Source organism: Lissotriton helveticus, chromosome 1_2 (genome assembly GCF_964261635.1).
Source record: "Lissotriton helveticus chromosome 1_2, aLisHel1.1, whole genome shotgun sequence".
NCBI lineage: Eukaryota > Metazoa > Chordata > Amphibia > Caudata > Salamandridae > Lissotriton > Lissotriton helveticus.
In genome coordinates this window covers 267,571,507-267,583,399 of record NC_136058.1, presented here as the reverse complement: position 1 = coordinate 267,583,399, position 11,893 = coordinate 267,571,507, and positions in this window count along the sequence as shown.

The following is an 11,893-nucleotide window of genomic DNA, read 5'->3' as shown; positions in this document are numbered from 1 at the left end:
GCAGGCGGCTTTGCTGGCACTCAAAGGTGAAGCATGTGGAAGAGATTCCCACTATCACAGACACGTATTCTGTCTCTTATTGGCCAGGTGCAGCACGCTGGCCGCTTTAACCGCTAAGTACTGGCACCGCCCAGGAAATTACACCATTTGTCACTATAAAGTTGTCCTACATGTGTCAGCACCTCATTGTTACAGTGCAAAATCTAATTATATCCTGATAAGTGCAAAATGGTTAATAATGCTTCCTTGAATGGCCCCAAAGGAGGCCTGTAAGAATTTCTGTGGAGTTTCTGAATTTCCACCAGGTATACATTTATTTCCCACTAGCAGCCCGTCCCGATGTTGTCCGTGTAGGAATTGCTGCCGGCCAGTAGTATATTGTTTTGTAGGATTTCGTTTTGATAGCATTTCTTATCTTTGACAGGCCTGTGAACGCTCCAATTCACAGTGCACTGCTGATGCACTTAAGAGTGCGCGTTCAGTAGTGTGTGAACTCGAGTTTCCCTACTTTATTTTTCCTTGCAATATTATATAGCGCGAACTCGACAACATGGCATGAGCACAATTTACATTACAGAAGAACACATTCATTTGCGGTAGGCACGGGGAGACAAAGCGATTTGCCTGAATTCACAGGATGTTGAGCTGATGCCGAGATTCGAACGTAGCTCCCCATCTCTAAAGTTAGCAATTCTAGAACTTGTGGCGGTAGGTGTGTCTAAAAGTGTATGTCGGTACTGGCCATCAATGAGAGAGACCTGTGCATTTTTCAAATGGGTGGTGAAAAAATATGAGTATGTTGCTAGAGATGTGGGCCGCCGTGCCACCAATGTACTTACCAGGGGAGGGTAAACACCCATTATTCCACAACTTTCTTTCCGCATACCATCACTCCGCATACTTTCATTACGAAAGTACCATGACTCCGCAATGCCATTATAACGCATGGCATTAATATGCTTTTACCACGCATACATTTACAACGAAATTCGTTGTAAATGCATGAATGGTAAAAGCATGTTTTTTTTTTAATGTTTGGATAAGGTAAGTATGGGTATAGGGGTATATGTTTTGGGGTACTGAGGTATATGTTTTGGGGTGTTTGGGTATTTTAAGGGTTCAGATATAGTTTTGGGTTATGGGGTACAGGGGTAGTTTTAGGTTTTAGGGATAGGTATGGGTTTTGGGGTACAGGGGTATTTCTAGGGTTCAGGGCTAGGTTTGGGTTTTGGGGTACAGGGGTATTTTTAGGGTTCAGGGCTAGGTTTGGGTTTGCGGGTACTGGGGTATTTTAGGGTTCAGGGGTAGGTTTGGGTTTTGGGGTACAGTGGTATTTTTAGGGTTCAGGGCTAGGTTTGGGTTTTGGGGTACAGGGGTATTTTTAGGGTTCAGGGGTAGGTTTGGGTTTTGAGGTACAGGGGTATTTATAGGGTTCAGGGCTAGGTTTGGGTTTTGGGGTACAGGGGTATTTTTAGGGTTTAGAGATAGGTTTGGGTTTTGGGGTACAGGGTATATTTATAGGGTTAAGATGGGTTAGTGTTTAAGGGTGTTGGGGTATTTTAAGGAGTAAGGGTGGGTTATGATTATGGGGTGCAGGGGTATTTAAAGGGAGCAAGGTGGGATTAGCACACGATATGAGACATGGCATGAAGGGCGGAACGTACCACACGCCCTCAGCGTTTGTCACGCCCACAGCACATGCCCACGGCACAACGCAGACATGCCCACAAGGGGCTACTTTGCTAGCACGGTTCTTTCTCTCTTTGTTATATTAGTATGGATTTCAATTATATTCTGTAAAAATACATTACACAATAGGTGAGGCAGTAAGGCTTCAGAGTCTCCATTTAAACCTAGCAGGTCTCAAGGATGGAAACATAAGGGGACCAGACGCTAACCTCATCAATAAGTGATCCATTCATAAAATAAGTGGTCCATTCATAATGCAATATTACCCAGATCAGAGGTATGTGTGTTTACAATTCTCTGATGGAGATTACACCAAAGAATACATTATACAATCACCTTGTTGAAAACCAGCCTGGTATATTGGAGAGAGGGGTTCTCTCAGTGAAGGATATCCAGCTGATGGGATGAGACTATGGGCCATATGTATCAAGCAAATTCGCATTTGCAAAGGCCGAAATTCGCCTTTGCGAATGCGAATTTGCTACATGGTATGTATTAAGCAAAATCTGGTGCAAAATAAGGAATCGCAAAATTTGTGATTCCTTATTTTGCAATTGCATTTAAGTAATCGCAAAATTTGCGATTCCTTAAATGCAATGTATGAAGCAAAAAAAATTTCCAAAATGTCCTTAAGGAATCGCAAATTACCACCAACTTCTAGTTGGTGGTAAGTTGCGAATTCCTTGAAAAATACACATTTTTGCATTTTTCAAAGTGCCATGTGACGCACAGACATGCCCTTGGGGCATGTATGTGCGCCACATGTGCACCCATGCATATTTCAGGGGTGCAACAGGGTGTCCTTTGGACACCCCTGCACCCTTGAAATTATTCTCAATTTGCGATTAGCAAATTGCGAATAGCAAATTGAGAATAATTTCCCATTCATTCCTATGGGCCTCCTGGCCCATAGAAATGAATGGGAAAGTATTCCTTAATTGCGATTCGCAATTTGCTAATCGCAATTAAGGAATTTTAAGAAATCGCTTAAAAAATGCGATTTTGTACATACATACCCATTTGCGATTCTCAAATAGCGATTTCTTAAAAATCGCTATTTGAGAATCGCAAATGGGTATCTTGATACATATGGCCCTATGTGACTAACAGCTCTTAGCTGTATCAGCAACAGGGCGAATAGCCGCCGCTCACCCACTGTGGCAGAAATGCCTCACTTTTTGGGCAATGATGGTATTCCTGCTTTTCTTTGGTACATTGCGTGGTCATGAGTATTTAATAAATATACAATTAAATGTTGAACTATTCCTATTTTAGATTTTAGCAATCCATATCAACCTTTCTTTCCGTAATGCCTTTCTACCCACTAAAATATTATATTCACATAACAGATAGAAAACTTTGTATACCCCTTATTGGTTTTTTAAACCCTTGATTCTTAGGGAATTGAAACGTGAATGGCTCGTCCCAGCGCTACAATCGTTGTACTATCACTAGATACACATTCCTAGTAAACCCTGGAACTATGCCTGCTAACTAACACGCTGCCCTTATTGTCCTCTCTTCTCTTTCTTTCTTTCCTTTCCCACTTTCGCTTCCCTCTCTCGAGGGCAATGCATAGGCTCATCAAGCCTGCAAACACCATAGATCGTAAATGCCTACCCAACGTGTAAATGTCTAACCATATATACTGTATGCCAACTGTAACCCCAACAGCGTTATAACATGACCAGTATTGCCTTCATTCTCTCTGTACTGATTATGTAAAAAAAAATTCGAATAAAATCGTTTGAAATAAAAAAAAAAGAAAACAACTAACTAAAGAGAGAGTCCTAGTGCCCCCTTCGCCCCCTCCCAGCAGGAAGAATCTTAGTGACTATCTGTGAGTCACAGGAACCTCTGCTTAGGGAAAAGGATCTGTCCTTTGCCTCACACTAGCTAAAGACAAGGGGCCAGATGCATCAAAGTGTTGCACTGCCCTCGCATCACTCAAGGGGAACGCAGCACTAAGGTCGGACCTACTAAGACACACAAGGTCCACCTTGCCTGGCCCTGCAGTGCTTGGTAAATCTGGAGCAACGCAAAGCAGCTCAAGCCACTGTCTTGCATTACTCTGCCCCTGGGGTGCGAGCCATGGGTGGAGCGAGGGTGTTCACAGCACACACCCATGGATGAGTGGTAGACCTGGGAATGATTCAAAATGCTACGCCTTCCTAGGGGAGACGTAACGAGAAGAAATATATTTATTTCTCCTCTTTTCCTCTTTTTACGTTTGCTGCATCCTGTAGCACCCGAAGAAAGATGAAAAAGCCTCAGAGGAATGTTTTTGTGCACAAAAGACAATCCTGCTAGCATTGGCTGTAGGCAGCCAAAAGGGCGCCAGCGCAAGGAGAGGACAGGAATGCGACATAGAATGTAAAATATGCTGCATTCCTGCCCTTTCCCTTTCCCGCAGCGCAGTGCAACAAGGTGACTTGCTGTATTGTGTTACATGAAATATTGATAAATCTGCCCCTGGGTCTGTGACTGAGCAAACATAGGTTGGGTTCAAGATTTATCAAACACCTCCCAGGTGGGCAAGCCTCTTGAGCTCCCTGGTTCACGCATGCAACCATGCGCCCTTGTTCCCTTATGCTCACAGATAACGCAATTTGGTGATGGTGCAAAAGAGCGCAGCTTTTATTTACATATTGTCACACAAAGCATGCAATCTATTTTTAAACCAGTTGCACACACTTCCTTGCTTGGAGTTCAAGTTCAATCTTTAAACCTTAACAGCACAGGCCTTTTGACAGCGCTCTACGCCAATGCCCCTTCTCAGCACTTCTCTTACGGCCTCTAGGCTACACCTTGCTGCCAAGTATTGTGGGTGGCCCTCATGCCTGGCTGGGGCTGCAAGTGCCATGTCCGCCCACTGCTGACCCCATGCTGGCCCTTAGCACGCTCCCTGTGCCCCTGCTGTAAGGCATTCCAAGAGCACAGGTTTGAGCATCTCCTCTTTGGCTATTACGCTCAGTCTGCTGTCCCCGCCACGCTGCCTGTGGTTTCTCGACATCGGGCAGCACCCCCAGTTGCTCGTACCTGACACCTTTAATTGAAACCTAGTGACTCCAGTGCCCCTCCTATGTTGAGGAGGAACAGCCCCATGCCCACTCCTGACAAATGTGCCCCATCAGTGTTGTGGTACCCTTGTGCTTTAAGGTTAATGAGGCCATGACTCACAAAGCCCCATCCATTCACCTTGCACACTTTTGAAATGGTGCCGTTCATTAAAGGAGTCAAGATCGAGCAAGTGGGGGAGCTGCCCGAGGTCGAGAAGCCACAGGCAGCGTGGCGGGGATAGCAGACTGAGCGTAATAGCCAAAGAGGAGCCGCTCAAACCTGTGTCTTTGGGATGCCTTACGGCAGGGGCACAGAGAGCGGGCTAAGGGTCAACATGGTGTCAGCAGAGGGTGGACACAGCACTTGCAGCCCGGGGCAGGCATTTTGGGGCATATTATCAAGAAAGAGCGTTACATTATCGCCGCTTTTATCGGCAGGAAACTGCCGATTAAGCGGCGATAATGGGCTTGATAATATGCTCTATGGCATTCCAATCGAAGCCCATGTTAGATATCTTCACATCTAACATGGGCTTCAATTGGAATTCCATAGAGCATATTATCAAGCCCATTATCGCCGCTTTATCGGCAGTTTCCTGCCGATAAAAGCGGCGATAATGTAACGCTTTGTTTTTTAGACTTTTATATAGCGTCAACTAGACCCGAGGCATCGGTTATTTTTTTATTTTTTTTATTTTGAAAGTTTTATATAGCGCGAACAAGATCTTTGCAGATATCAGAGCGCTTTACATAGAAGGGGGGGAACATGAGGGAGCATAGTCAAGCATATACGTCAGTAAAGCTAATAGTACAAATACGTGGGAACATAGAGAATCACGTAGGTCGATAATACAAGTAAAACAAATGAACAAAGGGGTCGACCAAGTAGTAAAGATCGGCGCAGAGACTTAAAAGAGTCCAAAATAATGGTTCAAGTGTGTTTAGCCATGAGGATAGCTTTTACTTCTTTCTTAAACAGTGTAGTGGAGGAGAGGTATCAGGAGGGAGTGAGTTCCAGATCCTGGGTGCCATTCCTGAGAAGGAGCGCTTATAAGTTTTTTCCTTCCGGAATCTTCGAGCCTTCAGCAGAAGATTGTTTGTGCCTCTGGTGTTTCTAGAGTCTCCAGAAATTGTCAGCTTCTGAGTGAGATAGCTGGGTGATCTCAGGTGGACAGCCTTGTGCGTCATGCAGGCGATTTTCAGATGTATTCTGGCTTCAAAAGGTAGCCAGTTCAAGTATTTCAAGTCAGGTGAGATATGTGAGTGTTTTTTTGACCCAGTGATGAGTCTCGCTGCAGCGTTTAGAGAAGCTCTTAGGGGTGCGGTAGTAGTTAGGGGGAGTCCGCAGAGGGCGATGCTGCCATATTCTATTCGAGGGATGACTAGTGCTTGTACTGCAGTTTGGAAGTCTTTGGCAGGGAGGAAGGGTTTAAGTTTCCTCAGGGTATTGATTTGGTAGTTCGCTCCCTTAGTTGCCTTGCTGATATGTTGCTGCATGTTGAGATTGGTGTCAAGTGTTATGCCTAAAGATTTTGCTGATTCCACGATGGTGGGTTGGACATTGAGTGCAGTTAGGTGTTTGAGCCAAGTTTGAGTGGTAGAGATCTTCGCGGGAGGAGAGATAAGAAGGAACTCTGTTTTCAGAGCATTGAGTTTGAGATGATTATCGGCAAGCCAGGATTGGGTGCTTCTGATCGTTGAGTTCAGGAGCAAAATGTCATTGGGGGATTGTAATTTGAGATATAGTTGGGTATCATCGTCGTACATGTGAAAGTGTACATTGGATGCTTGTAACAAGGTGGTGAGAGGTTCCATAACTAGGTTGAACAGAGTTGGGGATAGGGAGGAACCTTGGGGGACGCCTAGCGAAACAGGTATTGGCGAGGACATCAGGTTGTTGCTCTTGAATTTCTGCGACCTGTTGTGTAGAAAGGAAGTGAACCACTTGAGAACAGTCCCAGATAGACCCATTCTTGTGTTTAATAGTTCGAGTAAATTCTCATGTTTGACGGTGTCGAATGCTGAAGAGAGATCAAGAAGGATGAGGAGGCAGGTATCGTTTTGTTCTAGGATTTGAAGGGCGTCGTCAATTATGTGGGTCATAGCAGTTTCTGTACTGTGTCCTGCTCGGAAGCCTGATTGATGAGGGTTGAGGAGATCAAACTGAACAATGTGTTTAGTCAGTTGTAGTTCTGCGCATTTTTCCAACAATTTGGCGAGAGTGGGGATATTGGTAATGGGACGGTAGTTGTTTAAATCAGAGGGGTCGGCTGTAGGTTTCTTTAGTAAAGGTGTGACTTGTCCCACTTTGAGGGAGTCAGGGATGGTTCCTTGTTGAAGTGAGCTGTTGATAATTTTAGTCCAGAGTGGGAGGAGCAAAGGGGTAAAGTCTTTTACAGCGTTAGCAGGAAGGGGGTCCGTGAGGTGATTGGATGGTTTCAAGGTGCTTAGCAGTTTGCCAATTTCTTCTTCAGAGTAGGTGACAAAGGATGACCATGTAGCATTGTTTTTTGGTTCAGTGGGTGCTATGCATTGAGGTTTGGAGTAGAGGCTTGCGTCACTGAGGAGATCGCTCTTTATGTTGTCAGTTTTTTGGATAAAGAGAGCGGAGAAGTCTTCACAGGAGGGAGCCTCGCGCATGGTGCTGAGTGGCTGGGGTTGTTCTTTGGATTGTGTTCTGATTAGCTCAAACAGTTTTCTCGGACGTTTTTTTGCTTGGTCGAGCTGGAGGCTGAAGAAGTCTGTTTTTGAGCGTTTCATTTTCCTGAAATAGGCGTTTCTCTTTTTCTTCAGTGTTTTTAGGTGCAGTGCAGATGGAGCTGATCTCCAGGTGCGCTCTGCCATTCGCATGGCTCGTCTATCCTCATTGATACTCCCGTCGTACCATGGATTGGAGATTTTAGGGGAGACTCTTTTTTGTTGCATAGGTGCAGCCTCGTTAATTATTGAGGTCATCGCGTTGAGATAGTGGTCAGTCAAGGATTGAACGTCCGTAGTGCCGGTAGGGGGAAGTAGGAGATTGCAGCTGTTAGGGGGTAAAGAGTTTGGGTTGAGTTTTTTCAGGTCTCTTCTCCAGATTTTGGGCTTGGAGGATTGAGTCGTGTTAAATTTGACTTTTTCATTGATGAAGAATGTGACAATATGATGATCTGACCAGTCACAGGGTTGGATAGATTCGAGTTGGATAGAGCCTTCTTTGGAGATGATAAGGTCGAGGATAGAGCCTTTCTCGTGGGTCGGGCTGTTGCATATTTGGGTGAGGTCAAGGGCATTGAGGAAATTTTTAAGACTATTTACCACCACGTCATTGTGATCGTTCCAGTGGAGGTTGAAGTCACCGAGGTATATTTGGGTGAGCTGCTTTCCGGAATTGGTTGAGATCATATCCATGATTTGTTGGGCGAAGGTGGGGTTGTCCCCGGGTGGGTGGCAAATGCCGTGAAGAGAGCATATCGGTTTGCCATCACTGATAATATCGAGGCAGATGTATTCACAGGAAGTTGGGGAGGGTAGGGAGGGGTAGGTGACTTTCAGAACAGAGAGGTTGTTCCTGTAAATGCATGCGATTCCACCACCTATTTTGCCGGACCTGTCAAGTCTAATGATGTGGTAGTTTGGAGGAACCAGAATGTCCATTATAGGTGTAGAAGATTCGGTTAGCCAGGTTTTCAGTCATGATGATTAGGTCAAGGTCCAGTGTTAAGATGAGATCAGCGATGGCGGAGGAGTGTCTAGAGGCCGATCTGCAGTTGAGGAGAGTGCATTTGAGATGGGGTGTGTCGAGGGAGGTAGCGGGTTCTAGAGAGAGGGGGACTTTTCTAAGGTTATAAGGGATGGAGATTCTGTTGTTTAGTGTGGGGGGTCTAAGGGGATTTGAGTGTATCGTGGGAATGGCGAGGTGTGTGGTGGATGTGTGGTGTAGGGGAGCTGGGTCGTAGGAGCGGAGGAGGGTGAGAGTGTCGGGGTCCGAAAGAGTGTTGCGTGGGCGACGGGGGCGGTTGTTGCGATTGCGGACAGGGATTGAAGTCCAGTGAGGGGAGTGTTGAGTGCGAGAGCCATCCGTAAGGGTGGGGTCATGTTGGGGCGGTTGTTGCGATTGCGAACAGGGGTTGAAGTCCGGTTTGTGGAGAGTTGAATGTGGGAAACATCCTTAAGGGTGGGGGACCTGTTGGGAGGGGAGGTGGTGGTGGGCGAAGGGTGTTTGTTGTGATTGCGAACAGGGATTGAAGACCAGTGTGGGGAGTGTAGAGTGGGAGAGTCATCCGGAAGGGTGGGGGACATGTTGGGGCGGTTTTTGCGATTGCGAATCGGGATTGAAGTCCGGTGAGTGGGGTGTTGAATGTGGGACTTGTCCGGAAGGGTGGGGGCCCTGTTGGGAGGGGAGGTGATGGTGGGTGAGGGGTGTTTGGGGTGTGTGAGGAGTAGTTCTTTGATGATGTGAATGTCTTATTTGACCTGGAGGAGGGTGGCCATAATCATGCCCATCGTGGGATGGGTGTTGATGGTGGGGAGTGGGTGAGTCAGGGGTGAGTGACTGACCAGGGAATTGGCGTGCGGGTGGGGGGGTGGGCTGGTGTTCGTGCGGGGCTCCGTGGAGGGGGCCCCGAGGAGAGAGGGTTTGGGAGGGAGGGGTGTGTTTGGAGTAGGGGGGAGGTTGGTGGTATAGGTGAGGACTTTGGTGGTAGGCGGAGAGAGCAGGGTGGAGGATGAGTGTATGTTGGTGGTGGTGGGGGTGCAGGTAGTGTAATGGGGGCTGAGAATGGGGGGGAAATGGGGTTGGAGATGGTCCTGTTGTGGGGAGGAGGTGTTAAATTTAGAAAGGTGGCGTGTTCTGCGTGATTAGTTAGAGGGTGGTAGTGTGGACTAAGAGTGGGGGGGATAAAGGGTGGGATTTGTCATTGTGCGGGTCGTATTGTTGCTGAACTAGGTTAGACGGGTTGTGCGTGGGAGCTGTGATGTCCGGGGTGAGAGGAGTGGACGTGGTATGAGTGGAGGTCCGAGGGTAGGTAGGGGGGTGAGGGTGCAGATGGTGTATGAGGGGGAGAGATCTGTGGCTGTGATTGCGGAATATGTGGTAGCTACAGCTGGTGGGTGATTGGCTAGGGTGCTGGGGGTAGAGGTGAGGTGCGTGTCGTTCTGGTGCTGAACTAGCATGGAAGGGTTGTGAATGGGAGCTGTGAGATCAGTGGTGGTAGGACTGGAGGTGATAAGAGTGGAGGTCCGTTGATTGGAGAGGTGCTCTTTGAAGGTGGGGAACAGGTTGTCTAGTAGTTCCAGGTTCCGGTCTCTGGATTGCATTAGGACAATCCCATTGTTGTAGATAGTAATGGTGGCTCTGCCTGGGAATAGTTGGGATGGTGTGATGGATAGTGTTAGGCCATGCGCTGATTTCCTGGAGGTGGAGACGGTGAGTAGGGTGAGGAACGCTTTTCTCCATTGAGCTCTGCGTATGGTGTGGAAGATGATATCGGTGTTCAGGGATCCATTGACCGGTGAGAAGTAGGAGTCGGCAAAGGGGGTTTCAGGGTGGGACCTCAGGCAGTTGTGTTTGAAGCGTTTAGCAGCTTTTTGGGTGAGTACGGGTGGGTAGTTGATTTTATATGTGTGCTTGCCGGCAGGATCCATGGCGGTATAGGTAGGTGTGGGAGGGTGAACAATAATGATATATAGGAATAAAATACAAATGTAAACAAATAGCAAGGATCAATAATGATATATAGGAATACAATACACTTGAGAACAAGTTACATGGATCAATAGTGACACTAGTGAGCACAGCATATGAGGTAGCAATCGGTGCATTTACAGGAGAATAAAAGTGAAATGAGTGCAAGTTATAAAGAAATGTACAAAAACCAACAAATAGAATATATGAGGTAGCAGTCGGTGCATTAAAGGAGCATAAAAAAGTGACACGAGTGCAGGTTATAAAAATGCACAAAAAACAAGTAGAAGTAAAATACTGCAATAAAAGGCAGACACTCTATCACAATGTTATAAAAATGCACAAAAAACAAGTAGCAGTAAAATACTGCAATAAAAGGCAGACACTCTATCACAAGAGGGTGTAGATACAAGGCTATGAAAGTGCGATATTAGTCTAAGATGGCCAGTTCTTAGGGTATGAACAAATGGTGAGAATGACTAGTCCAAGATGGCTGCCAATAAGAAAGACCAGTCAAAAATGGCCGCCAAATAGGGGAGATAGAGACAGTAGTCCTCTGTTTGTTGCTTTGAGAGCAGGGGGGGGCAGTTTCACATTCTATTTGAGTAAGCCCAGTTCTTAGCTTCCTAGCTTGCTGGGAGGGAGTCTTATCTCTATTTTGGTGGTCCTGTGTGGAGGAGTTAAGTCGATTATCAGACTGTTTCCAGTCGCTAACATCTTGGCACGCCCACTTTGCATGTCATTAGTGATAAATTTCTCTGACATGCAAAGTTGGGCCCAAGATCAATCAATCAATCAATCAATCATGCCTTTTGTATAGCGCACTACTCACCCGGGAGGGTCTCAAGGCGCTTGGGGGGAGGGGTATGCTACTGCTCGAACAGCCAGGTCTTGAGTTGTTTCCTGAAGGCGAGATGGTCCTGGGTCAGCCGAAGGTGGATGGGGAGGGAGTTCCAAGTCTTGGCAGCCAGGTAAGAGAAGGATCTTCCTCCGGCGGTGGCTCTTCGGATGCGTGGTACGGCTGCGAGGGCGAGGCTGGTGGACCGTAGCTGGCAGGTGGGCGTGTAGAAGGTCAGGCGGTCGTTGAGGTACTTGGGGCCCAGGTCGTGGAGAGGCTTGTGTGCGTGGGTGAGGAGCCGGAACGTGATCCTCTTGTCGACGGGGAGCCAGTGCAGGTTCCTCAGGTGGCTGGAGATGTGGCTGCGTCGGGGGACATCCAGGATGAGTCGGGCGGAGGCGTTCTGGATGCGCTGGAGTCTTTTCTGTAGCTTGGCTGTGGTTCCAGCGTAGAGGGCGTTTCCGTAGTCCAGTCGGCTGGTGACGAGTGCCTGGGTGACAGGTGACAGATGGTCGCTATCTCCTACTAGCTGTAGCTAACTGGTGTTAGTGACAGCTAGGTAATAGGGAGATAATTTTATCTCCGCTTTCTTGGCTTTTAAAGCCAAAAAAGCAGAGATAAACCCCCTTGATAATATGCCCC